Source organism: Pteropus alecto, unplaced genomic scaffold (assembly GCF_000325575.1).
Source record: "Pteropus alecto unplaced genomic scaffold, ASM32557v1 scaffold79, whole genome shotgun sequence".
In the NCBI taxonomy this organism is placed as follows: Eukaryota; Metazoa; Chordata; class Mammalia; order Chiroptera; family Pteropodidae; genus Pteropus; species Pteropus alecto.
The window spans coordinates 16,056,819-16,080,783 of record NW_006494612.1 but is presented as its reverse complement, the minus strand read 5'-3'; the positions used below and the strand labels follow the sequence as shown (position 1 = coordinate 16,080,783).

Genomic DNA, 23,965 nt, shown 5'->3' with positions numbered 1-23,965 from the left:
AGAGAGAGGTGTCCACCTGAATTAGCAACCTAGAGAGATTTTCATTTAATGTCTCAGTATTATTTGGTTGTATATTTTCAAACATTTAACTAAGACTTATCCTACATTTCAGGAAACATGCTGATTGCCTTCAATTCCCCATTTTTTTTTTAATCAAAATCTTCACTAAGTTCCTGTATTGGCAAAGAATTTGCTAACGTACATTTTTTTAAAAAAAGAATGCATGGCATAATCTGTCCTTCAAATTCTTTCTTTCCAGCTTTCACTTTTGAAACATTTCAAGTCTTTCTCTCTCACTCTCTCTCCCCATCTCTCCATTTCTTCCCTCCTCCTTTCTCCTTCCTTCCCTTCTTTCCCTCTCTCTCTCTCTCTCTCTCTCTCTCTCTCTCTCTCTCTCACACACACACACACACACACACACCCCTTTTGTTTTTTCTTCTTTTTTGTTTAATCATTTAAGAGAATAGGGTCATACTTTTACCTAATCACAATATAACCATCTTACCAGAAAACTTAGCACAGACAAAATATTTCTACCTAACACACATTCTATATTCATATTTCCCCAATTGTCCCTATTGCTGATTTTTAAAAATCATTCAGGATCCAATCAAAGATCATAGTCTATTTAGTTGTCATTTCTCTTTCACCTGTTTTAATCCTCTAAAAAATTGTTATTAGCATTTTTAGAAGTTCAGGCCAGTTATTTTGTAGAATGTCTCAAAATCTGAAATTGTTCATTTCCCCATAATCAAATTTGACTTAAACATTTTTGGTGATGTGTATTTTCCATGGTGTCAGATCAAGAAGCACATACTTTCAGTTTACTCCATTATTGTGATGACAAGTTTGATCACTTGGTTATGATAATGTCTGCCAGATATCTCTATTGTAAAAGCACTTTTCCTCCTTGTTATTCATATGCAATCTGTAACTGATACTAAACCATGTGACTATATTTTGTTCCCCAACAGCACTTTACCCAATGGTTTTACCATTCACTGATGATCCTTATCTGAATCAGATATTGCACTGGGGGTTGAAAAATGGTGATCTTTCTGGTTCTATTATTCCTCCCATATTTATTTGCTGGCATTATTTTTAAATAGCATTTTTCACATCACATTTTAAAAATATATCACTATAGACTCAGCATTTCCCTTTTTATTCATTGTGTTAAAATCCATTGCCATCATTTAAACTGTTGCAAATTTGGCCACTGGGACCACCTTAAGTCAGTATCCTGCTAGTTCTGCTTTGGTCTTGAAGCTGTCCTAAAGCTGGAATCAGCTGATTCTCCAAAGAATCCTGTTTCTTTTAAAGGGGAATGAATGCTATTCTAAAACCAAGATCCAAGCTTCTGATACTCTTATTTATACTGGGGTATCATTGCCTCCAGGCCTTTTCAGTCATCAGAGTTATTAAATATATATATGACAAGTTTATATATATAATTATATATTATATAAATTTAATATATATTTAAATATATTTTAAAATATATTTTCCTTTAATTTTAAATCAGCATTTCATATTGATGTCTCCAATTCTAACCCAATGCTACAAGGGTTCCTTCGCACCTCTCCTCACTCCATATTTATAACTTTTTTCCCCCAAGGTGAAAAAAAGTTGATATCAATGAATTTATTTCTTTGTTTTATCTTTCAATACGTACATAAGTTTCCTAATTACTATACAAATAAACTAGCAACAGCAAACCACTATATAAAGATCAAGATTTGAAATTCTCTTTCTACTCAGAATATATCTTGCTAAGCATAGAGTCAGGGCACTGTGTTTAAAGTTGTCTGAATTAATTCTTCTCTGTCTTTATGCAATCAATTTGGTAAATATTAGCTCCTTTGTTTCTGTTCATATTCTTTCAGGCTTGCTTTCTTAAAAAATCATTTTTGATTTAATTTTATTTTTGAGAATTAAAATAGTAATGGTTCAAAAGTCAAAACTACATGAAAACTATACTCAGAATATTTTTACTCTTACTTTACCTTCCACCCCACACACACCCCCACACACCCACCTCTACAGGTAACCATTTCACACTTTCTAGTGTATCCTTCCTATGTTTCTTTTTGTAAAAGAAAAAGAAAGCGAAACATTTATATATTCATATTTTTCCCTAAAGTTATTGCTAATCTAGTTGAAGAAATAAAGTATTCTCAGACAATTAAGTAAAGAATAAAAGAAGTACTAGTCTTCTTTAGTATGTTTGTAAGAGATATTCAGAGACAAATTTTGATAATCAAATTAATCATGCGCAGAAATAAAAAAGTCATAAACATCCAAAGTTTTATTTGCATTACCAAATATATAACATAGTAAGACCAGAATCTTCAAAATTAGCTGAGGCAAGCTATAGTTACTATTTGTATTCATTCCTAACCATCAAATGAGCTCAAAGAATGTACTATACACTTGACAAGGAGGAGGAGTTATCATTATATGTTAAGATACTGGAAATCATGAAAATGCACTTTAGAATTTTTTAACTGTTTAGCAACAGAAGTAGATATAAGCTAAAAGCTCATTTCAAAATGGAGTATACGAGCTAATACTTCACTTTAAAATAGAAAACTTAAAACAAAGAGTTCTAATAAATAACTCTAACTGGCATTAGCAGGAAAAATTTTATTAGTGCTATAACTTTCAGCTGGAAATTGATTAAATATCTAGACATGACCATTTCTGGATTTAAAGATAAGTAAGTAAAAGCGAAAGCGCTATTCAGACGCAATCTGATTTCCCATAAGCTATCAAAAACTTAGTGGACTAGAGTCAAATATATTTGTAGTAAAATATTAAAATAGTATTAATAATATCCAACATTAATAATATATACCGAGCACTATATCAAGTGCTTTGTATGCGTCATTCTGTTCTCTCCTTATAACATTCATGTGAGGCTATTTTTATTGTTATAATTACCGTCATTATCCCCATTTCGCAAATGATGAAACTAAGGCTTTTCAAAAGTTAAGTAACTTTCCCAGGGTCACAGAGCAATACAATATGTCTATGCAACTTAAAAATTAGAGTCAGGTAAGTCACCTACATGTGATTGCCTACTCTACTTTTATCAATATAGTACATGTGTGCTACTTTAAAAAGTCAAATGATTCTTACAAGATAGATAAATAAAACAGAGATCCAACTTTATCTTACCACAGTTTGAAGAGGAAACAAATTTTCAGCTCTTATCTATTTTGTTATTATCTTTATGTTCCTAGAGAATATGCTTATGCTCTTTTATTAGAATTTAGAACTCATATCTTTCTCACCATTTTACTTATTTCCATCCTTCCAATAGCATTACAGCACAAATTTTTGTTACTAATTCACATTTAGAATATGACTATATTTAGACATATTTAGACTGTGACTCTGTAAGTAATATTTCCTATTTACTACTGGCTAATAGTATATTATAGTGCCATTTTATCTTTTATGTAAGTACTACATTCCTAGAACTTAGTATTTTTTTCTAGCTTTCTATATTCCTATTACTAATACTTCTTAAAACTTTCCAACTGAATTATAAACTCCCCCTGAAGATTATTTTCCACATAATCAGAACAACCAGTTCAAGTTCCACTTCTTCTTTCTTAGAGCACATTTTCTGAAGCCCTGTCCCTCCAGCTCCCACATGGACTGGTGCTGAGCCTGCTACTTTGCTTCTGTGTTGGAGCCCACTGCTTCTTGGATTCATGTTACCTGCTATCTTGCTTCATTTCCCCTGTTTTGGTGGGGAACATCTTTATGGAGGTGTCACGCAATCCACTGATTTCAAAAATGAGTCCTCAGTAAGATCTGTGAGCCAGCCTTACTGGCAAGTTGGCTTTTTTTTTTTTGCTGGAAATCACCAAGTGTCAGCAACCTTAGGTGTTTCCCCTGGGACTATACACTCTCTATAGAAGAATCCTCTAGTTTTATGTCTGAAGGTATATGTCCAGTTGCCAGTGCTAAAGCGTGTGGCCAAATGGGGGCTGAGGAGTCATTAGCCTTCTTGTAGACTTGCCCACACATCCTTATTTTCAATGCAGTGCCTTTACTTCAAACTGGGCCTGCAACACCCCTGCTAAACTTCCAACTACCCGAATTACTCTGGGAAAGGGTAGCCACCTAGCTGTACAGGTCCAGAAAGGTGAGGCGGTGGGGTTCTTCCTTATTCAGATTTTCAACTAATCCTACTACTTTCAGCTCCACAACTCACTATCATCTTCTAAATATTCTGGTGCCTCCTACTCCAGAGAATTTCTGAAATTCACTGGTGCAGACTAACATTTCTTGCTGGTATCCCTGGTTTTTAAATCATCTAAGTATCAAATAGCTCTGTTTAGTCAGTTATCCCTCCATCCATTTACTCCTTCTAAAAAGGGGATTTCTGGTCCACTGTTGACTTTTCCTTTGTTATCATTGTCCTTGTGAGCTGAATCCAAGTTTTGTGAATGCTAATGTGTTTGGAAAGCCTTCAACTAAAACAAACAAGATGTTATGTTTTCAATGAAAATTCTTGTACTCGAGATTTGTCCTTGAAGTAATACAATGAGCTCATTCTGTTGTATCAAAATGAGGCATGAATTAAGCTGCGTGTTGAAAAAAACTGTAAATAATTCTGTTTTATTAAATATCAGTGCTCCTTGGATTTCCAGCAAGTCACTTGATCTTACGAAAATAATGATAATTGTAACTTTCTTCAAAAGTAAGGTGGAAGGCTTAAGTAAGAAAATCATTTAAAAATATTCTACAAAATACAGACAAAGCAGTAGCACTTCTTGGTTCTGTACTTCATTAATCGATGCTAATAGCAAAGCAAGGAGCCCTCTTACCATGCCTCTGTGTAAAGACCATGAAGGCTCTCTTTAATGCTTATATGTTACCCTATCATGAACTCTTGAATAGCCAGCATTATAAGGGTACTGGTTGTATTTATAAAAACTCTAATTTTATTGATAGTGCAAACAGAAATTCTGATTAAGGGAAATATGTGGTAACCTCTTTTGTTAACTGAATAAATGCTTCTCTATAAGATTTGTAATTCTATATGTTCTGTTTTAACCTTTTACCACAGAATGTGTTAATCCTTTTATAATGATATGCTTGTGCCAGTATAACTACTGAACACAATTTGAATAGAAAGATTAAAGTGATTTGTGCCCACTGTAAATATATATATTCAGTTAAAATTTGATAGTAACTTCCTAAAAAGTCAATAGCATTTTAATATACATAATTAAGGAAAGAATTTAGTCCTTATTTTAATAATAAGATTATATATATGTTTGACCTTAAAAGCCTATAAAACACATGATCTTAGTATCAAGTGAAAAGAAATGTGTATACTTCCCCAAAAAACATGACCTATCCAGAACTTTTTACTCTATGACAGGTTGTTTTTGTTATTTTATGCATTCATGTACCTGTTTTTTAACACCTAATTCCACAGAACCCCAGAGCAGCTTACGAGAGACAGACAAATACAATAAAGCTGCAAATACGGGTAAAAGAACATCTGCCAGTTGATTAAATACCTAATTTTGTTGATTAAAAACCTTGCTCAGGACAATTAAACCCCAAATTTAACTCTGTGTTTCCCAGTGAAAAGACAAATGAGGAAAACAATGGGGTAAATAGCTGTTATTGTCCAATAGAGAAAAGCATGAGAAACAGTTTCTACATCATGTACGTATAATATAATTTAAATTCTAAGAAAATTTTCATGACTCTTCATATAAATGACACTGAATATCATGAAAGGCAGTGTTATCGAAAGTAGATTTCAAAAGGTATTTTCATATAGTCATGTTTTTTTTCTTTTTGCTTGTATTCACAGCTAAGATTTCTGACAGCAAAAAGGAAAATAAGCAAAGGGAAAAGGAGCATGGAGTGAGGCCAGAAAAAACCAGGTGCAAGGTTCAAAAATGCTCTCCCAGTGGAGTCACACAGAACACACATAATTCTTCCAGCAGCAGACAATGTGTGAAGTATTCTGCTTCTTTACAGACTCTATCTCCCAGGTTTTTACTGGGGACTGCTCACGTAAGCTCCCTCTGCCTAGCACGTACCTGACTCCTAGGAGAAAGGCAGGTGTTCAGGATAAACTATTTTGTGTGCACAAATAGTTTAGGGGCAGTGATCCACTCTTATCATTTATAGAGAGTTTCACATTAGTGTAGAAAAATGCTAACTACTCAAGTTCCCATGTCAGCCAAGGAGCCAATTAGCAAGTAGGACCTTCTAAGGATAGCAGGCTCAAGCCTGCTATGTTAAACTCTTTTCTGCACAGATTCTATTAAAATAATGCACTAATGGCCCACTAAATTGATTTCACAACCCATTCATGAGTCATGACTCAGTTTGAAAAAAGTTTTAATGTATCCCATCTTAAACAAAGAATTCCTCTATTGGCACCATATTCTTCTAAAGTTTCTGATTTTTTTTCTCTGCTTTTTCATTGTAAAATTTGTCAGCGTGCTCTACATTTAATCTTTACTTTCTCATTGCCAACTAGGTATTAAATTGTTTTTAGAAAATTTTTAAAATCTAGAATATATAAAGAATAATGAGACATATTACTGTCATCTAATAATAACTTGTTATATTTAGACTTCCATTTGCGTATTTATGTATTTTTTTTTAATTTAAGAAATAAAGTAATGCAAATACTGAAGTTACTTTTAACCAACTTCATTACTCTCATTTTCTTATTTCTTCATCCAGTGGCACCCACTGTCCTTAGACTGGCAGGCCTTCAAGTCCTCTTTATATTTTTATGTACAAGTGTATCATTTGGAATATGTGGTCAACATGTGCCTTTTTTCACTTAACATTTTTTGAAGCCTACTTATCTTGGTAAATATTTTTTTTTTATTGAAATGCTATGTAATATCCCATCATATGACTGTCATATTTTATTAATTCAATCTGTTTTTGGTAGACTTTGAGGTTGTTTCCAAATGTTAGTCCTTAGAAATAGTTTAGCAGTGAGGATCCCTGTACATGTTATGAGTGAGTATGTGTGAGTATCTCCAGAAGTAAAATTCTTGAGTCTTGGGGGAACTATGTCTGTTTTTTACATTACTGTTTTCTTTAAGATAATCTGAAAATAGAAAAAATACAGAAAATATTACTACATATAGTAGTATCTATATTTATAATCCTATAGTTAGTATCCATATTTAACTATATCTATGATTATATACGTATAAATAAAATATAATAAAAATAAAAAGGGATCATACTATATACACTATTATAATTTGTATTCATGCTCACTATAGCATAACCATACTTCCTTTCTAAAATATTTTAAAGTGTCTGCATATATGGGTGTCTCATTATTTCTTTAACCAATGTATACCATTCAGCATTTAGAGTTTTCCATATGCTCTCTATTGTATAATATAGTGATGAATAACCTAGTGATGAATGTGTGTGTGTGTGCACTTCTGATTATTTTCTTAGGAAATCTCATAAAATTGCTAACTTTAAAAGTATGAACTTTTTAAGATGTCTGATACATCTAATACATGGCTATTTTGAAAATAAAAACTAATTCTCTGAAAAAATATTTTGCAAAGATGTAAAGTAATGCAGTCCAAGTGTGTAGCTTTCTGAAGACATGACTTCAGACAGGACACAATGTATCCCTTGGCTTCCTTTTCTGGAATATCAACAATATTTCATGACCTTTCAATTAAAACTAATATACATGTTAATATCAAGAAAACTGCTAAGTGGCTGCTAAGTATTCGGTGAAAGTCTATAAGCTTCACATACTAAGTATTTAAATGGCAATGTTGGTGCTTTCTGTGAAAATAAAAACACATGACTAATATACAACTGCAGGACCAGTTCATCTTAGGGCACAGGTACCCTAATCAATATTGTGAGCGGGGTCAACATGGTTCATCAGGAAGCAGCTTTGGATTTGCTCAAAAGTTCAATCAAGTAAATGACTAAGTCTTCATCAATACTATACTATAAATCATTTAAGAGATAATATGGATCTGAAATAGTATTAATTTTTAATTAAAAAAGTAATTTCCCTTCATTACGAAAATGGATTCTTCAGAAAATTATACCACAGGTAAATGAGAGAGTCACTAGAGGAATGGAAGTCTTTTTCATTGTCCATCAGAATGCCAAGCGTCTAACCAACAAGAACAGTTTGGTTTTGGTGTGTTTGATTTTTGAACTGTATCTAACAATAATTGGCTGAACGATTCCGTTATCTCTTGAAGCTGACTATCTACAGTTGGGAGGATGTAATCAGAACAGAGAAGCAGTCAAATCCTATTTCCACCATCAGAAAGGATACTGTTCATTTAATAGTTGTATCAAATAATTTAATCATAATATTAAATAAGGGAAAGCAGAGCAAGCTGTACACCAATTATAAATTGATTTTCTATCTGAGCCTTGATACGTACCTTGTAGAGTTTTCCCAAAGATTTAGTGAGCTAATCCAGGCAAGGCATTTAGAGTAAAGCTCAGAAAGCTGTACAAACTTAGTAAGTATTAGTTATTTCTTTCATCATTATTCAAAGTCTCTTCCTATCTATTCTACAGTAATGTTTTGATAATAGCACAGAGGAGCTCCCAATGTATTCTGGAACACCTAGTTTAGTCAGGGGCATCCATTCTGCCCAAATCCAGAGTATGCAATATGAATGGTACTACCTGGGGATGTCTGCACGGATGGCAACTTTGGAATTGTGTAACATAGCAGCCCTGAGTTTTGTCCAGAGACAGTTCCCATTTAGAGAATAACAAGCTGATGAGTAAGATTCTTAAATATAATTCTTTTTGTACACAGAGACTGGTTATAACTTGCATATGTAGCTTGGAGGACATTATATTTCTAGGATTTCATAAATTAATTTTCTTAATTTCCAATCTTATAGCAATAAATAATAACTGCTTTTATCTATTGGTGCTGTCATATATCATTTATCTTATAAACATTATCCAGTAGTAAGTAATGGCCAAGTGGGGATTTGGACCTTGATCTGCTAGACAAAAAATATTGTGCTCTCTCCAGTTGCCACTCACTGAATGATTAAAATACAATGAATATTCATGGAGTATTCTTGTCCCATCCCTTCTTTCAGAATTCACATAATTTTCTTTTCCTATATTACTTAATATGAACTAGATATGATAGATAAGTAAGAACTCTCCAATAAATAAATCTGCACTAAAAAATAGCCAAAGCTTTCAAACGTTTTTTTATCCTGAGTTCACACTGGCCTCAACACTGTGTACCTGCTGATCCTTCTCCCTGAAGCCTCCTCCTCGGGATGAGTGTTCCCAGGCCTCATTCTCTCCCTTGCCTCACTTAGGACCCTTCTGAACCATGTCATCGTCCATGAAACCTTCCATGACCACACACTCAAAAGCAGCACATGCACACACACACATGCACCCACTTTAATCTATCCCTACCTTTCTTCTTACCTTGGTTTTGTTTTTCTGTCAATAACCATTAACATCATTGTCCTGTTATATGTATTTGCTTATTTTCTGCTTTTTCCCACTAGAATGTAAGTTCTAAAAACTAAGCAGGGACTCAATTGGGTTAACTGCTATGTCCTTAGTAAAATGAACAGTTTATGTTATATATAGTAGGTGCTCAATAAATATATGCTGAAGCAAAAAAAAATAAAAATTAAATATCAATTATTTAACATATCTTTCTATCTTTATTTTCCTATGGGCCTTTAAAAAATCTTTTAGAAATGCTAACTTTCAGGAAACACTTAATATTATATATCTGAAAAAACCACCCAGTACAAATGCGTTGTTCAAAGATAATTTACTCGAAGCTCGAAAGGATACCTTCAATTTAAGGAGTAATGAAATAGGTATTTGAAAAGGAGGTAGAATAGTTGTCAAAATATAATGCATATGAATAAGAAATTCAAATTCGATGACAGATCAGCCAATAAAGCCCCAAATCAAATCAATCAAAATCATTACTTCTAATTTATTAAAATACTGATGACTCGAGCCTAATAAAAGTAAGATATAACTTTAATTCCCACGGGCTCTCTGCTGCCATATTATGCTAAGGAGTACTGGGGGAAAACCGAAAAAAATTCATGGAAAATTTTGAATATAATAATATTCTGTAAAACACAAAACAAATGCTTTCTTAGAAACCCTAGTTATAAAGCTACCTTTATCAATAAAGTTCATATTAAATTATAGTCACTATCAAAATATATTTTAAATAGAAGCCCAAAAGCAGTATATATAATTGTGAACCACATAATGGGTATATGCAGTGTTAATACAATTAGTATATTGTATTAAAAACGAGAACACAGCACCAAAACTAGGACTGGCAGTTAATATCCTACCAAGAAGAATTTCTTTAAATCCCACAGCTGACGTGAGTGGATAAAGAAACGGAAGAGTAAATGAAAGAAAAAAACAAAATGCAAAGAGAGAACTGTATAGAAAAACACTATTAAAGAAATAATATGTAGTTCCTATTAAGCAATCATTTTTGAAACAAAAGTGACTTTTTCAGAATTTAACATTTCCTTGTTCTCTAATGTAAAACTTCTGGCTCTAATTCAATGAAAGATACATCCACACTAATAAATGTTAGCAAGTTCTCTAAGACATTAACCTAACTACATGATTTTTCAGTAATTACATGAAGAAAATTGTTAAGAAGGCTAAAAAAATCAGATCAAGAAACTGAAAACCACAGACAATGGCAACCTGACTAATGCACAGTAGAAATTAAATAAATAGTGGCTATTATTATGACCTTTATCATTGAAGATGAGAGCCCAACTACACTCAGCATTTGCTTTTAGTCTTCAGCTCTCTACTATCTCTGAAGATTACAATTTTTTTGTGAAGTAAGCTCTAGATAAAACTTTAATAAAAATTTGTCTTTGGTGTTCTGCTGCCTTTCTTTTTAATATCCCCAACTCATTTCTAGAAATCTTGGTTCCCTTTATCACCACTATCTAGGCTTTTAATAAAATTAAATAAAACATAAAACGAATGCTACCTTCAACATTACTGCTTTCCGAAGTGACTTACTTCTAAAGAGTATGTGCTACTGTGTCTGGCATGCCAACAGCTTAGTGTGTTAACCTTCCCATGTTATAACCGAATTTCACTCGGTCTTTTTGGAGATGGTTACCAGTGTAGACCAGGGAGGGTTGGACTTTGGAGCTGGCAGATTTTAGATCATTTCTCAGATCTCTAGTCTGCTGTACTCAAGCACAGTAGCATTAAGGAGACTAATAAAGGCACCGAAACCCCAGAGTCCCTGATTTAACTTGTGATGTAATCAGGTGGCTATGAGCGAAGAAGCAGAAAGCACTCTTTCTATAAATTTTGTTTAAAGCATTAAATAGCTGGGTCTAAGGGCCAGTATATACTTAAGCAAAAGCGGCTTCTTTTTTTCTTAAATTCTAATGGTCTACTATTTTTCACACAACTATTTAAATTAAATTTAAAAATCTCAATTGAAGCATTTTTTAAAAAAATTCCTAGAGATTCAACATGAAATAGTTTGCATCAGCAGAACAGAAATTGGTACAGGCATTTAAATCTGCAAAACACAGCGCTCCCTTGAGCTACTTCTTGAACTGCTTATTTAGAAGACAACTAAAATAATGCAGAATTGTAAAGTTGTATTACAACTTTTTTAGATGAAAATAGTTAATACTTTATTTTAAATAGCACATTACAACAAGAAAACTAGAACGAAACTAAAGTTGAACATATTTGATCACTAATAAACCAAGAATAAAATAAACAAAACAGTAAAGCATTATGTTCTGGCAGGTCCTATCTTAAGAAGAAATAATTTATAGTCATATTCACAGCTTTGTATCTGCTACTTAATATCGTTATCCTCATTCCTTTAGAGCAAATACTCAAGGAGAATAATTGAAGAAAACATTGCTCATTTCAATTATGTGAAATGGATGAGATGCAAAGAAGACAAACAGTACACCCTGAGGGTGGCCAGCCAACTGCTGTCCTTTCTTTTCTCTGCGAAAGCCAAAATTGCCAGTCAGAAAACTTGTGTCATCCTTAGATTTAGTAAAAAAGAATGCTGAGCTCTCTTTGAATTAGCAAAAGGAGGTGGAGGAAGACAAGCATGAACCAAAAAATCTATTTACTGAAATTAGTCTAAAATAACTGGAATATGAGAGTACAAACTTTTTTTTTTTTTTAATTCTATGATATAACATGGGTAAGGTCAACTGGAATAAAATTGCAAGGATCTAAACAGTTTTTGCAGAAATTTGTCCCAATGAATGTGCATAAAGAGGCAATGCTGCCTGTCAGCTATTTATCTCTGATACTAGCTAGGAAAGCAAAGCCTTTGGTATTTGATAAAGACCTGTCTACGTGTTTCAGATAGAAGGGAGGGAGAAAGATAGGGAAGAAGAAAGGAAAGAATGAAAAAGAAGAGAAGAGAAAAGGGAAAAACAGTATATATCTAATTATAATGCCAAGAATAGTCAGGGGCCAGGAACCAGTCCTATGGCATCTTTATATATCACTATGTGGATATAACTCTCCTTCTTAGTCTTCCTAGAAAGAGATGGCATCATCTAAAAAAGAATCACTTCTGCTTCTAAGAAAATACAAACAGTCTACTGTCCAGGTACCATCTCTCTCAGAGGGCTTGACAGTACAGCACAAATAAATGGTTCCCCCTTTTTTTACATATATACTGTACCTTCATCTCTTTCTTGAACTGGCTTGTGAGTGTGGATGAGAAGAGAAGAAAACCAGTTAAACTAGTTGATTTTCCTATCCTACGTCTTCATCCAAGTTCCAGCAGCAGACCCATGAATATGGGGGAAAAGGGTGCAAGGTCAAAGGACAAATACTGTTATATATACATTTCTTCCACCTCTGCTTGAGGAAGCCCGCTCTATCTACTTCCTTTTCCTCTGTGAACTAGTTATATAAAATTATACATAATGTGGTATAAAAATACATATAATAAAGTATCATTTTCAACTATTAAATGAGGAAAAAACATTTTAAATAATAATACCAAATGTTAATGTTAGTATGAAGAAACTAATACTTTAACATATTGCTAGTGGCATATAGTAAATTATAAATGTTTTTCAAAAAGTAATTTAATGACTTCAGCTCAATATAATGATCTGAGCTGATAGGAAAAAAATCTCTCCACCAAACACAAAAACATAAAAGTACTGAATAAAGTTAAACATTTTTACTACTTAAGCTTGAAACCAAGAGAGAGGAATCTCCAGGCTCCAGAAGAAAGAGGGACCAGAAGGCAGGGACCAGATATAGGCGATAGCTATGGACAATCAAAGGAAGGGAAAGGATCCAGTCACAAGATCTTGAAATGCACAGAGCCATAGAGGGCTGCTCCATTCGCAGGGCTCATCAATACATCACCAAGGGCAAGAGGCTTCCCATGAGCGTTCACTGAGGGTAAAAAGAGAGGCATTCCAAGAAGTTGGAAACCAAGGCCTGGACTGTGCTCAGAGCTAGGATGTCCAGACTCATGGTACCCCTGTGATTTGTGGGCCCCAAACGGAAACTAGATGTGATGACTGGTCCGGGAGTGGTTAATGCTTAACCTCATTGCAAATACAGTCCTCTAATCTGAAGCACAAGGGATGTCTATGGAAAACAATCCTGGTAAAGATGTCTATAATGGTAAGAAAGGACAAAGTTAAGAACAAAGAAACACATGCAGGAGCATTAGTCACCGCAAACAAGAGATTTTTGCACTCCAAGCACTGGAAACAGCAGAACACATGGAAAAAGGCTTTAAGCAGGTTTAAAATATTCTTTAAGTGGGTTTAAAATTGATAAAAGAATACAAACTATTAAGCAAGAATAAGGCTGCTACATGAAAAACAAAAACAAAAAAAGGTAAAAAAGAAAGAAATTATAGGTGAAAATAATTCGACTGACGACAACATACCAGTGACTATGCTAGGGAAGTGGGCCTGTAGTTAGGAGCTGAGTATTACTAACCATCTACATTAGATAATACTTTTAACTGAAATTTCTCAACTCCCATATCACAGTTATAATGTAAATTTTCAAATCTAAAGGAAAGAAGTTTAAGTCTCTTCTCTTCATTAAATACAACTTAAACATCTCCACTGTAAAGGGATACTTTATTTCTAGGCTCCATTCTTCATTAACACTTTAAATCAGGGGTTCTCAACCCCCAGGCCAATACCATTCTGTGGCCTGTTAGGAACTGGGCTGCACAGCAGGAGGTGAGTGGCAGGTTTCTGAGTGAAGCTTCATCTGTATTTGCAGCCACTCCCAACACTAGCATCACAGTCTCAGCTCCACCTCAGATCATCAGGCATTAATTTCCCATAGGAGCACTGTTCTCTGGTGCCAAAAAGTTTGGAAATGGCTGCTTTAAATGACACCATTATGGGCAAAAGCCCTCTCTGATATAAAGCCTGAATTTGCCACATAAATAATTTCCCTACTTCTTAATTATGCGTGAATGCCTTATGTTCTCTAGAAAACTATATTTAATTAATTAGCAATCTATACTTGAAAGCTACTGCACATAATTCAAAGAGAATAACAAATTCATATTTAGAATGTAACATGGTATGTGAATTTCTAGCATTACATCTTAAAAATTCGTAAAGATTAAGTGTTTCTTCAAGGTTTTAAAGGTTTGGATTTAAGAAAAACATTCTTTCAAAAGATTTTCAAAGGAAGCTTTGAAGATCTGTGATAGCAAGCTTACGTGATGACCACTTGATGACTGAAAACTCAATTCGGATATCTGCTCTATCACAAAAATTTTCCTGTAGAGATCAAGTTTCTAATTCTGTTGCCTGCAAAACAGAAACTCTTTCTGCTTTCTCATCATCATTAAGGAGTTTCACCGTGTACCCTTATGTTATGCAAGATATATCTGTCTTTAAATTGTAGAGTTGACATTTTTTATCCTTTGATGACTCATTGTGCTGTTATTTCAATGTCAAGAAACTTCAGACACTTCCCTGAGTGACCTGAGGCACCATGTTTGGGGCTGAGATTACAAAATCAGTTCTTTCCATCCCAACTATAAATCCTACATACAGACCTTTAGAAAATACCTCCCCCACCATTCGTTACCCCATTTATCAACCACTGAAAAAAATCTGAATATTTGTGTGACTATAAAGTAGTGAGACTAAGAAAAAAATCAAACTTAATATTTCACTAGGAGTGGTAGCCCTTGTCCTTTTTGTATGTATTTATGCATTTATAATTTTCTCTCTCCCTTTGCTCAAAAGCCTTGTAATGAACACAACAGAGGATCATTAAAAAGCTTCAGATCCTCACGGAACCTCACCAAGAGCCTTGCTCTTCTTCCAACGATGTTATCATGGCTAGAATGCTTCTAAACCTGCCTTTGGGGACAATTTTCTCGCCAGGAAAGAACATCATTCTCATTATCTTGAATTTGCTGGACATTTATTCTCCTTTGGGCTAGGGCTTTCACTGCTCTGCTCATCTCCATTCCACTTCCACCCCCATCCCTCTCACATGTGATTCATCAGCCAAAGGAAAACTATCCTGGCTAGAAGCTGGCGGTGCAGTTTGAGGGTGCCATGCAGAGGAAAAGGCACTTAGAGCTGGAAGGCTGAGTGCAGAGAAGAGGAACTGCGGTGTGGTGACGGCCGTTCCCGTGCCAGTCGCCTGCCTACTCTTAGGTCCACAGCTGCACTGTCCTTCAGTAACAGGGTTACAACTGAATGCAGGCCCTAAGTCAAAAATAAATATCACTAGATGCCTTGTTTCTTTTAATAATTGCTTTTGGAGCTATTATTTATACATTTACCTAAAACTTTCCTACTGGATTTTTTTTCCAAAACTATCTCTGAGAAATGTAACCTTATTTGATTGCTAAATTTTAAGGAGATAAAAAAAAAAAAAAAACACCTCTGACTTACAACTAAGAAAAAAGATCAAAAGCAAAAACCTAATTGAAGAATATGGATTCCAAGTGCAGAATTTTAAAGAACCTGACATCATTTGGCTCCTGGAAAATGAGACTAAACATAGATGTTGGGATCACTTAGTTCCATGTTCCCAATACAGGCCTTTGCTAACTTCTCTGAAACTCAATTTCTTCTTTAAAAGCCATTTATCTCACAAGGAGTATTTGAGGCCCAAAGGACAGTATAAATGAAAGGGCACAGTATGAACAATGACAATAGCTACTTAAAGACACTCAACAAATAGTTGGTTTTTCCTTTGCTACAATTCCCTTTTGGTGACGATAATCTTGCTTTTATCAATTTGTGAGTGCTATTATGTACTCGTTACTGATTCTCCATTATGACATGAGGACCCTGAAGCCTGGGGAAGTCAACTTTTCCAAGGTCACAAGCCAACAATCAGCAGTGGTGGGAGTTTAATCCATATCCATCTGATTCCAGAGCAAGCGCTCTTTCCCACCATGATATGCTTACTCCCTTCTCTTATCGGTTATGATAGAAACATGCAGCCTCTCCATTCTGCTTCTTACTGACCCGAACCTGAATAAACCTATCATGTATAACAATGTATTTTAGATTGACTTACAAAGTATAAATCCTAGATTGCCAATCACAACTATGTAGGTCACACTCTGGTAACAAATACAAAAAATATTCAAATGAGGGCAAAAATTGAAAAATGAGAATTCTGTTTCATTTCAATCAGTGCATTCTAGATTAAATGCTAATCACTAAACCATAGTACTGCAAGTCAGAACTTTAAATCTTATCTAATATACTTACATATCTGATTCTTAGCCATCTTTACATGGCTGAGAATGAGCGTGTATATTTATGTATGCGTGTGTGTGTGTGTGTGTAAATATAATGACAGCAAGCTCACTATTTACTAAAGTAGGCCATACAGTATGTGGCCACAGCTTTTACTAAGTTGATCTTTCCAATATACAACCATTTTTTTTTTTTACTTTCTCCTTATCCTACAATAAGGTTTCCAGACTCCATAGCATCCTGGTAGCTCTTACCTATCTGCCTTATACTGTGGATCCAGAACTATCACAATACAAAAAGTAGCCTCCTCTAACTAACAGAGTTGACAAGCCTCTCTCTTTCATCTACATATAATAGAACTAAATAGGTTCTATAATATACATTAAGTACTTAGTTACGAAAATAACATAATAGGGAAGATTCCACTTTAATGAGGGATATGAAGTTTCATAAGCCAGCACAAAAGTCATGCAGACACTGGCAGAAAGCAGAAAAGAGGAAGGACTCGGGGAGACTTCCAACAGGAAAGCACAGGGCCAGAGTTAAGCTGACAATGGAAAATGACAGAGAAAAATAGGTAGCAGTGGTAGGAGTAAATAATAGGATCAAAAGTAATAATAACTTTGGGGATAAAAGTCAGGGAACGTATCCAGATAGAAAGTAAATGAGCAAATGAAACCAATAGAAAGCACTGAGAAGCAAGCAATTCTTCTAAGCCCCATGGGGAAATGAGGGGTGACCAAGGGAGCACTGAGATACTGAGATGGGAGCAAAAGTAGGACAGTAATTCAAAGCGACTTGGGCCAGTTAGGGACCAAAAAGCTTGTGATGAGGAGAAGTAGAAGACTTGAGGTCACGGTTTACTTAATCCACAAGTGAGCACATTGTTCCAGTGCCTGGAAAGTGGCAGCTAAATTCCTCAGCAGCCAAACAAGCTTCCTCACATTCAATAGCAACAGACCAGACCAGACAGACACTTCATTTAGAAGCTAACAACTAGACAAAGATGTCCCAACTGGGAGAACCAAAGTAGGCCACTTTGGAAATTATTATTCTTTCCAGTATTTTACTCTCTAATAATACCAAAATAACTTAATGTACACCACCCACTAGGATTTTGAAGTTTATAAAACTTTCTGTAATTAAAGATCCTATTTCATATTTAGAATACAACAGCATTTAAGATATACCTGCAAAATTAATTTAGTACACTCTGCCTGGATGGAAACACAGTAATTCTAGAGGTCTGCCTCAGAATACTCCCTCATCTGTCAGAGATAACTGATGGGAATAACATTTGTTCTCCAGCTGCCGTGCATTTTTTTGACTTATCACTGCTTTGAATCACACCACTCAGCAGTAAAAGATAATCATTTGTTTCCCTCTCTCAGCACAAAAAATACAAAATCCATGCAATGATGCATGGAGGATTCCATTGCAATGTATTCCTATCATACAGGGAGAAATCTTATACCTGGTTGTAACTGTAAACTTATAGGGGAAAATCAAGACAAGTGTGTTGAATTCTGGACTAGTAAGCAATAATTGCTAATTTTAATGACAATGATTCAAATTTTAACTTTACATTTTAGAACTTAAAAGAGCATATTTATGAGAATTATTAGTGATTAACTAAATTAATCCAATTTATTTCTATTGTCATATTTTAATTACTAGTTGACAAAAATGTATCACTACATTTTTATCTGTCATAAGATACTTACAAATGATAAAATTAATATGGAGTTCTATGTGCTCAATCTTCACTATATCCTTTATTCAACAGTTCTCAAATTAAGTCCAATAAACCTAAAAGCACACCTCCATTCATCACTGGTCTCAAAGGTAAAATCAATGGAGCAGGAGTGGAGTGTGGGGAAAGAAGAACACACAGACCGATAACAAGAAAATGCATAATAAGAATATAAGAAAATTTATAAAGAACTTTACATAAATATTGAATTCAGTATTCCTTAATACAACTCTAATCCTCAGAATACTTTTGCTTTTTTATTTCCCTTATGAAAAAAAAATCTCATAAATCAACAGTAGGTGATTAGTCAATAAGAAAATCGAAGGACAATTTAAAAAATTAATATTCTGCAAAATGCCAAATCAATAAGTAAAAGGTAATCTCTGAGTGAATAATTGAAAATCTGAGACTCTATATTCCAAGGTTGTTTTGGAATTTTTAAATTATGTGCAATTGAAAGATAATTCTCACATGTTATACTTCTATAATTTTGAAAATAAAAAGAACAAAAATGTTTGACATAAATATGTTACTCTTCAAACCTAAGATTCAAGTTGACTCTATATTTAATTAATCTTTTGACTATACTAATCCAGTCAGGATTATTTTCTCCCCTTACTGAAGGATGCTACTTGACTTTAAAGCCTGATTTAAATTGGAACATGGAAAACTTCCTCAAAATGTATTAGGTCATGAAATTATTTCCACTCCCTTTAAAACATGCAGATAGCCCCATATTTCAGTCAATATATTTAAATAAAGTATATTCTAACATGTCTTTCTCTAATAAGCATACAGATCTGAAATGTACCATGTTTCCCTAGAATACCTGAATAATGTAAGGACAAAAATTTCTTTAGGAAATCGTGAAAGAATACTATTTAAGGGTGAAAAGTTCAACTGTTATGAGTTTCAAAAAATAATAAAAAATTTTCTTTACAACATTTATATTCATATAAAAATGACAGAGGACAAATGATAACTCTTGTCTGACATTTCTAATACCTCCTGTTGCATTTATACATTATATTATACATAACACATCATATATTATAACATTATGTGTTACACGGTGACCACCACTGTACTTATAGATTTTTTTTAAAGTTTTAAAGACAAAACTTTTCAAGTGATTATTTGTCTTACACCACTTAAATAGAATATGTCTATAGCGTCTAGATTCTTAAATTAAAATACTAATTTAAGATCAAGATAATGATGATACAACATGGCAAATTTTGTACCCTAATTGCCAAGGGCTAAAAGGAAACAAACAGATGTAAATGCAGAAAGGAAATATAAAATGATGAAATTCCATTATATAACCATGATTTATCAGTAGTCCAAATGAAGAAAGGCTGGAGCTTTTTGCTTTCCCTGTGGAAGCCACTGGGTTGAGAGAAGGGTGGCCTTCTCCTCTCCCTGCCGTGGCGTGTGCTTCTCCACTGAGAGCGGTGTACTCCAAAAAGGGAGAATCATCTGGCAAAAATGTCACTGTGCCAGCTGTGTTCAAGGCTCCCATTCGACCAGATATTGCGAACTCTGTTCACACCGACCTGTGCAAAAGCAACAGACAGCCCTATGCTGTCAGTGAATCAGCAGGTCATCAAACCAGTGCTGAGTCATGGGGTACTGGCAGAGCTATGGCTCGAATTCCCAGAGTTCGAGGTGATGGGACTCATCATCCTGGCCAGGGTGCTTTTGGCAATATGTGCCGTGGGGGCTGCATGTTTGCACCAACCAAAACCTGGCACCATTGGCACCACAGAGTGAACACAACACAGAAGTGATAGGCCATCTGCTCTGCCCTGGCTGCCTTGGCCTTACCAGCACTGGTCATGTCCAAAAGTCATCATGTTGAGGAAGTTCTTGAATTTCCTTTGGTGGTTGAAGATAAAGCTGAAGACTACAAGAAGACCAAGGAGGCCGTTTGTCTTTTTAAGAAACTTAAGGCCTGGAATGATATAAAAAAGATGTATGCCTCTCAGCAAATGAGAGCTGGCAAGAGCAAAATGAGAAACTGTCGTCATGTCCAGCACAGGGGACTTTGCATCATCTAGAATGAGGACAATGGCATCATCAAAGCCTTCAGAAATATCCCTGGAATTACTCTGCTTAATGTAAGCAAACTGATCATTTTGAAACTTGCTCCTGGTGGGCATGCAGGCCATTTCTACATTTGGATGGAAAGTGCTTTCCACAAGTTAGATGATCTGTGTGGCACCTGGTGTAAAGCTGCCTCTCTCAAGAGTAACTACAACCTTCCAATGCACAAGATGCTCAGAAGACCTTAGCAGAATCTTGAAAAGCCCAGACATCCAGAAAGCCCTCCGAGCACCACACAAGAAGATTCATCGCAGAGTCCTAAAGAAGAAACCACTGAAAAACCTGAGAATCATGTTGAAGCCAAATCCACATGCGAAGACCATGCGCCAGAACACCATTCTTCGCCAGGCCAACAATCACAAGTTCCGGGTAGATAAAGCAGCAGCATCGCTGGAAGCCAAATCAGATTAAAAGAAGGGGAAAGAAAGGAAAGAAAACTGTTGGTGTTGTGAAGCAGAAGAAGCCTTTGGTGGGAAAAAAGGCTGCAACTACCAAGCAATCAGCAGCTGAGAAGAAGCCTGTTGAAAAGAAACCCACCACAGAAGAAAAGAAGCCTGTGCCATAAACTGAAATTAGTTTATTCTATAAAAGTCAAATGACTTTAGGACAGCTAATTTTGAATAAAAACTTGATCAAAGAAAAAAAGAAAGAAAGAAATTAGGACAATATTCATCTGCACCGATTTAGTTTCTGGAAAAAAAAAAATGTCCATTACACAAAACTGATCTTTTTAATTTGTAGTTAAGTTACTGGTTATGTAACTGTGTTGGGATCTGTATTACAATTTGTTTCAGTTTAACTGTAGAACGGTGTTGAGAGGAATAAGAATAAAGTATGTGAAAAGCATAGCTGGATGTTTGTGTATATTATAAAGTCTACGCAGCAGGGAGTCATGACAACTTTTTTCTTTAAGGGTGGTCTGAATACTTCTCAATTTTAAGAAATCCTGCTCTATAATTTGCAAAGAAGTCTTTATCATTTCATCTGACCTGCAGAGCAGCCCCACAGGGCTCACCTCCATTTTGAATATTTGGCAAATGTAGCACACAGCCAGGTTACCTGCTCTGCCTGTCGTTATACTTTAGGTTCCGGCTAAGTACAGTGTTCTTTTTATAATACCACACTAACCATATCAGTGAGTTTGAACTACCATTTTAAATCTTGGGAAAAGAAAAAAGAAAAGACCGTTTGTATTTGCTGTTTTACTAAAAGAAATGGGAGAGATGAAAGAAGAAATACACTTATAGGTATTCACAAGGCAGAAAGCATCCAGTGAAACCAGAGGAGAGATCTGGACATGTCAGCAGAGGAAGCAATGAATCCCTGCCAGCTCCAAGGGCCAACAGCCCCATGCACCTGCGGTTAGCCACTGATGTCACGAGCAGGTTAAAAATGGAATGGTGCTCTTCAAGAGGAAATTGACAACACAATATCCTAAGACCAATGAACCACTCTCAGGACTTGACTAGGAGCCTTAAAACCAGAGCTAACCAGAGCCAGCAGGCCCTGCCTGTCCACACAAATATGCAGTATGTTTTTCCTTGTATCCTCATTAGAGGATCTAAGTCACCTTGAGACAAGAAGTTGTTTGATATCAAATATTGCTATAATCAACTACAGGTTTGAGACCATATGTAAAGGTATAAACAGACTTATTTCACTTGAAAACAAAAAGTGGCAGCAAAGGCACTTTTCAATGACTCAATTAAACATGCATTTATTCAGTGCTTATTATAGTAAGGCACTGTTCTTGACCAAAGTGGGAATATTGACTCTTTGCCGACTACAAGCTTAAAATCTTCTAGTGCTTATAATCTTACATTGGCAGATAATTACTATATATTTGATAAGGACTATGACTAATATAAAAATAATGTGTATAGGAAAATGGTATTTAGGGAATTCTGAATTTTGGGATGTTGGCCAAAATAACGATCTAGGTAAGCTTATGGCTTTACTAAGAAAACTTCAGTTGAATTAGTCTTCACTTCCCCTTGTCCACCCCACGGCAGTTTGTATCCGTTAGTGAGTCTGAAAGAGGAGAAAGGAGTTGAAGAAAAAAAGGCAGATGTGAATGACACATATAGTGTTGTTAATGGAGGAGCAAAATGGAGTGAGTGAACTGTGGAAAAATGAGGTAACTGTCAGAGATGACCAAGATTTGAGGCTAAGAAACTAGGAGGATGGAGATGACAGTAACTGAGAAAGGAACACAGGAAGATGAAGTGGTGAATGTTCTGGTGAAAATATAAAACTTTCCTTCTAGGCACATTTAATTTGAGACATGTGAGGAGGAATGTCTCTTAGGAGATGCCCTCAGTCCACAATCAGAAAAGGAGCTCTGGACCTTGCAAGACAGATCAGGGTTAAACGTGGAAATTCTGGAGTCATCCCTGCATGAGGGCAGCCGAAGTGATGGAGTCATTGAGGACAAAGGAATGTCTGAAAGCAAATCATGGAGAAATGCATTAGCTGAGAAGAGAGGACAAAGAGAAGTCATCGAGACAGCAATAAAGCCAAAGGTGAAGAGAATGTAAAGTAGCAAGGATAGCACTGTTCAGGGCTGTAGAGAGGGTGAGCAGATAGGAGGCAGCATTCCCCTGATACTAATGCCAGGGTCTCTCACTTGCATAGGCTTCCTTCAAAGACCTGGGAGAGTATTCATACCGTTGTATGTTTTTACAGAAATAAGATATTTTAACTGCAACTGGTTAACACCAGTGTCACTTTCTGCTCTGATTTCCCCTCCATCAATATATGTCTGTTGCCATAATTACAGCTACAAGTGAACATTTTTCAAATTTGCCTAAGGAGAACTTGAATGAGAGATATAGTAAGTCTAAGTTTTTGGGATATGTCCATGGGATTTTCAGTCACTTCTGAATATAGTTAACTAATTGGTAGGGCTCCAGGGTAGAAATAATTTCCAGGAATATCTGTACAGGCCCACCTGGAGTCATGACATTAAGCTACAAGGACTGTGTCACATGATCATGTCGTACAGAGCCCAGAGCGGAAAATATGTGTGTAGTGGAAGAAAAATGAGGTTTGAAATATAAAGAGACATAAATTTATCTGTAGGAAAGTCATTCTAATAATTGAACATAAAACATTTTAAACAGGGATTTTGCTCTCTATGCCCAGGTCGAATGGAAGTTCTCTTCAATCAGTTTAACAATTAAAAATGCACCATAATTTTTCTTCTTTTTTGATAGAGATGATATAAAATAGAATTTATCAGCATGTCTGTGTCTGTAGGATACAAATTTATAGTACTACAGATGACAAGTCCGCATGTGAAGGTACATGTTTTATGCAT

At 35.1% G+C, this 23,965-nt stretch overlaps 1 protein-coding gene and 1 pseudogene across 1 annotated transcript in view; one reads left to right on the top strand and one right to left on the bottom strand.

Moving 5' to 3' along the window:
* The window catches only part of RNF217 (ring finger protein 217), a 192,465-nt gene that overhangs the window by 63,806 nt on the left and 104,694 nt on the right, over positions 1-23,965 (bottom strand). The gene's annotated exons all lie outside the window — the stretch shown is intronic.
* Positions 2,694-21,256, top strand: LOC107196706 (annotated as a pseudogene).